General features: G+C 38.7%; 1 protein-coding gene across 3 annotated transcripts in view; it reads right to left on the bottom strand.

Moving 5' to 3' along the window:
- Positions 1-6,143, bottom strand: part of LOC119502367 (neuronal acetylcholine receptor subunit alpha-7-like) — a 38,563-nt gene that overhangs the window by 4,674 nt on the left and 27,746 nt on the right. The gene's annotated exons all lie outside the window — the stretch shown is intronic.

Raw genomic sequence — 6,143 nt, 5'->3', positions numbered from 1 at the left:
GAGCAGCTTGACCATTAACCTTCTTGTAGAAGAAGCACAGGGGCTAATCATGTGATTTCTTTGTCCTCGGAGTGCAATAAAAATGTACTGTACACAACTTTCTGTTGAGACTTCTTTGTGACTTCCCTGTGAAGGAATGGTCTCCAATATACTGTACAACATATTTTTTTTCTTCAACCCATCGGATTTTTGTGCACTATTTTGTGTGTTTGATTGCTTACAGATAATTTCCACGACATCTGCCACAAGTCTGCATAAGTTGGATGTTATGCATCATGCACTGCAGCTAGTGCTGGAATCAGATGGATAAAATAACGCTGCGGCAATCGCATCAAATGAATGATGGAGTCACATCTGTATATGACAGTCAAACACACTTTTCCATCCTTAAAGGTCCAGTGTGTAGGATTTTTGGGGATCTATTGAAATGGAACATAATAATCAGAACTATGTTTTCATTAGTGTATAATCACCTGAAACTAAGAATCGTTGTGTTTTTGTTAGCTTAGAATGAGCCCTTCATATCTACATAAGCACCCAAGAGTGTTCCGCCTAGTCCTGCCCTACTGTGTTGTGATTGGCTAGTAGCCTACTCGTTGCCGCGACTATTTGGCTCCTATGGGAGAAGTTTGCCTCAAGGCTTTCTGCCAGAAAGTGTTTATTTTAACACAAACCACAATCTTTCCTAAACCTAACCAAGTAGGTTTGTTGCCTAAACCTAAGGACATAGCTGGCAGAAAGCCCTGAAGTCACACTTCTCCAATGTGATCTCCATTTTTGTAACCAGCGTAGCATTAAAGTGGAATTAGCAAGATTCCTAGCTAAGCCAGTCGCTAAATGAGTAAAATTTAACATGTTCATCCACACAGTCTTGTCCATCTTTATATACAGTCTACAATCTTGTCACAGCGTAGGAAAGCACATTGCTATTGCCAGATAATCCGCCAATCACAGTACAGTAATACTGACCAATCAGAGCACAGTAGGGCGGGACTAGGCGGAACACTCCTGGGGAAAAAAATAAATGCACTTTCTACAGTACTCACAAACCAAACTCTGGTTCTTGAGAGGGTCTTTTGTGTTTTTACGTTACCTGAAGTCCACCAGAGATCTCCTACACGCTTGGAAAGGAAGGGGTGAGCGGAGGGGTATTCAGTTGGTTGCAGTCTGCAACCACACCACTAGATGCCACTAAATCCTACACACTGGACCTTTAAAAATCATTTTGTAATAATATGCAAAAGATTAAGTGCGCTATTCCCAGATTTTTTATATTATGAATACTCATTGTTTAATTCCATTCAAGTGTTTCCAGTTGTATTGTACTCTGTTCTATTCTGTTGCTATTTTGCGTAAAGTCCTCCAATACATCCCATCCATTTTTGATGCCTTATATTCTTATGCAAATTTTGCTCTGTTTCAAATTTGATGCTATTCTTCCACAATTGGGTACTGCACTGTAGCTAAATGTGAAGGAGAAATTAGAATTGCGGAGCTGTTGAAGCTTATAATGTGTCACAGTCACTGACTACGAGAAGGTACAAGCACAGAGAGACAAACTGGTATCTTTAAAATACCTGTGAGCAGAGTTTTCACTAATGAGCTGACATCGCTAAGCCACCGGCTCTCTGTCTGTCTCACTAAAAGACTGAACTTCTCAGCAGGATTAAGAGTCACATCTTAATTATCTGCAGGTATGCTGATACACATTTGGCACCTGTGAAAAACACTTAACTTCTGTCTACATTCTCTTATATATTCCTATATCTGTGGAACAAGGACAAGCATGTGAATCCTTTCAAATGGCTATGAGTAGTTTACAGTACATATAATATCTAATACTATATTTTAAAGAAAATAATATTTATGTACGGAAGCCCTGAGAGGCAAGTGAAAAAAAAATCTGGTGATCCATTTTGACAAGTCTGATCTAAATTGTTTTCTGTCCTGTGTTTATGAATTAAGAACAGGTGACAAAAGGCTTTGCCAGCATCATTTGCTTCTAGTTGAATTTTAAGCCTCTTGTGGCGAAAATTAGTATTACAACAACTAACACTTTGAAAACATCATCCTGACAAAAAGTAATTAAATAAAATAATAATCACCTGGCAAACTTTTTTTCACCTGTTTTTACAGATGAAAAAAGTAACTTAGAACAATTATCCTGGCAAAACTTTTATTTTTCTCCTAGCAAAAAAATTTGTTTTTCCCCACCTGTTTAATTTTTTCCTCACTTGCGTCTCAGGGCTTCCATATTTAAGCCTTCGTTGACCCAAATTATAAAAACCATACAGTATTTTTCTATTTTCTAATTAGTTGTTTTCAGCCATGAACATAATTTCCTTTTATTGATGACATTTTTGCCCAAAGTTTTGAAGAATTACATCTGAATATCTCAAAAGCAACTTATCTTAACAGAAATAATGCGTCAGATACTCTGGATAATCCAAATCTGGATAATTAGGAACTATTTTCTACCAAAAGAAGAAAATATGAATAAGTTTCAAGAAAATGTTTGCTGATCAGTTTTTTGAATGCTACTTTAAAATGCTTTGAGCACCACAAACTTAATTACAATTACCTGCATTGTACAGAGGAGAAAATAAAATAAAACTTTAACCATATGCATAGCTCGATACCACACGGGGAAATATGTTTTTGCTTAGTGATTTGGATGAACCGACACTTTAAACAAACGAATACAATGAACACAGTATTGCTGATGAACCTTCTAATATAAACAACCCTTTACAACGCTGAGATAAAATGCAGATGTATAATGCAGAGACTATGACAGTAAAGATTCACACGCAATAATATTCCTGTTGATCTATCTGTGTATTTTACAAACGTAATTCTCATGACAGCCCAATTTTATTTAAATTAAATCTGGGAATAAATGCTGCCATGAAAACATATTCCTCACTGAGAGTTCACCGTTCTCAAATGATAATGTCAACGCGAGGCGGGGTTGATATACTGACTTCATATGCAGTAGATCTGTGAGCACATGAGCCAACACACGCACACACACATACCACTACCACCCACCCGCAGATACTGCCTCCACCAAGCCTGTGTAATTTATGCATGAAACGGGCTCAAACATTCAAGTCAACTGTGACAATTGAGATAAGATTAAAAGCGTTTTCTCGGTCCACTGACAGTTCAGTCAGTCACTCAGAGCTGATTATCAGATTACTTCACAAGGCCACAGAGGAAGTGGATTAATGAAAAAAACATTGTTTTTCACAGGACGGCTGATTACCCAGGAGACAAATGGGAATATGAATTTATTGTAGATGGAGAAAAATTGGAGAATAATAGAATGGTTGGCTCTGTGTTGAAACCACTTGGGCCGTAAAAGATTTTAACTTCATTATGATCTCATTAGTTTTCAGCTGTATTCTTTGACCTGCGTTAAAACAAGCCAACAAGGCAGGAAGCCACGCAGCCTGTAAACATTTGAATATGAAATTATAAAATAAAGCAGCATTCAGGGTTTCAAGAGTCAAGTCATTTGTTCAGTAATGGTGGCATACAATTTAAAGTAAAAGCATTTCAATAAAATCTGTCACCTCACTTATAGGCACCATCAAGAAGGAGTGTCAACATCCAGAAACTATTAATGGATCAGATGTACAAAAGACTTGTTATGGGGCAACATATCAACTCTTATGCTACGTTCACACTACGAGCAACAAAAGCTACAAAGCGGCCAGCGTTGCCAGCTACATTGTTGGGGAGTCGCCTTTGAAATGCTCAAGCGCTCGTTGACGAAGTTATGTCGTTAAATAGCACTGGGAACTGGCTAACTGCATTTTTTTTTTAGATGGAACAAAACAGAGTGAAACAAAAACATATAATTGGTCGTTATTGTAGCGCTTAAAAAAGTCGAGACCAGCTCAACTTTATTTGTACCGCGTCACACCCGTAATGCAGCGACAAGTGTCGGCCATTGATTTGTAACTTTATGTTACCGGCTTCCATTGAAAATGACCTGTAGAGTCACACTACGAGCGACACAGCAACAGTCTGTTAACCAGTTCTATTTAACGACATAACTACGTCAATGAGCGCCTGAGCAACACTTCAACGGCAACTTAATGAAAATGTCCCTGTTTGTGGGCATATTGGAGGTGGTTCCATAGTAGAAACGTCAGTAGCAAATATTTGATCAAATTCAAGGTTTATGAATGTGACGTTAGACTAGTGGTTCCCAAACTGGGGGGCGCGCCCCCTAGCGGGGGCGCAGTGGAACTACAGGGGGGGCGCGGCTTCATCAACAACCCACACACACAGGCACACACAAACACACAGTGGCACACACACACACACACACACACACACACACACACACACACCAGTAAAACAATATAAAATAAAATTATAACAAATACAATTGCAAACAAGTTGTAAAGATAGGGCACTATATCATATGGTTGCACCTAAGAAATAAAAATAAAATAAAAAGAAATCAAGCGGAACCGACGTGACATGCACTGTGTTCCAACCACGCCCCCCAGAGCGGCTCATGTGTCAGACCGACTAGCGGCAAAACCAGAGAGAGAGAGAGAGAGAGACACATACAGCGACACAAAGAGAGCGAGAAAGACACAGAGCGACACAGAAAGAGAAAAAAATAAGAGATGCGTACGAGCGAAGCGATGTACCAAAATGGACAGATTTGTGACTGGTATGAAACGCAAATCAGATTGCAAGTCTGGTACAGCTGTAACAGGCGACGCGACCACCACAACAACGGCACAAAAAAAGGTAAAAGCAAGAAAATATAACGAGGCATATCTGTCCCTGGGCTTTACAAGCACTATGGTCCGCCAAGAAGAGAGACCACAGTGTGTTGTGTGTCTTAAAATACTGGCGGCAGACAGTATGAAGCTCACTAAAATGTAACGCAATTTACATTTAGGAATAGGAATGTGCCTATGCATAGGAATGTGACCTATGCAGGGAAAGCACTGAGTAACTTGCACATCTTGTCTTTGATCAGTCATTATTCTATATGTAGGATTTTTTATTTTCTTGCACACTAATTCAGTTTGAAAAATCTACTGTTTAATGGGGAAATGTAAGTTGTTGCAATGTTCCTAACTTCAATTTTAACATTTGAAGTTAATTTTACAATGTTCGTATATCATCGAAAGGGGGCTTGACAGAAAAAGTTTGGGAACCACTGCGTTAGACTATAATGATCCTCAAACCTAAATTCTATGCATTGATTGGTTTGATGTTAGAAGATAGATCAATATTGTTTATAGATACATTAATTCTGTCCATCCTAACTCATTAATCACTATATTAGCTTTGGAAAAACACTATTGCCTATTATGGTCTTCAACAGGACTCGACTGCGTAGGACTTGGTCTTGACTCAGACTCGACTGGACCTGGTTTTGGACTTGACTTGGATTTGATTAAGTTGCACTTGACTACAGCCCTGCCTACACATTATATTACCAATGCAACAGCAGCATATGATAGTATGGTGTGTGTGTGTGTGTGTGTGTGTGTGTGAGAGTTGTGTGTAAGTTTTTATGTTGGAAAGTTGAGGTGCACGACAGGTCACTGAGGTGAGAAAGGCAGTCAGTCAAACTTATAGGTCTAGTAAAACATGTATAGAGAGATGTTTCTGATTCATGTAGTCTACAAATATGAAGCATTGCCCCCTAGCAGCAGCCCGGGGACACAGAGGTGAGCCAACAGAAATAAATCATCTCTGCTTTGGCTTGCAATGATTGGAAACTAACACAGTTTAGAAAATACTGTACATAGGGTTCAGAATGTTCTCATTAACTGGCGCCTGTACTTGAATGACTTGAGTGTATATTACTATGTGTATTTTGATGCAGTTCCAGATCCACTTGCAAATAAAATAACAATGCCAAATTTAGTGGAGCCTTGGTGGAAGTATGTGCCATGGGTCCTCTGAATTCCTTTATCCAAGCGCTGATTGAAATATTTTTCTACCGTCTTTACACATAGAGGAACAAAAATATGAGAAAATCCTTGAAACATAATGCAATCCAATACGACAACATCACAAACTACAGTCAAATTTACCACTGAGTTGAATCGACCCCTCTGTCAACAACAATTTAAGAAAAATGTTAAAAAATTAAAGTA

The sequence above is a fragment of the Sebastes umbrosus genome, chromosome 2 (assembly GCF_015220745.1).
Source record: "Sebastes umbrosus isolate fSebUmb1 chromosome 2, fSebUmb1.pri, whole genome shotgun sequence".
Classification (NCBI taxonomy): domain Eukaryota; kingdom Metazoa; phylum Chordata; class Actinopteri; order Perciformes; family Sebastidae; genus Sebastes; species Sebastes umbrosus.
The sequence above is the reverse complement of the archived record's forward strand: the minus strand, read 5'-3'. Positions and strand labels throughout refer to the sequence as shown.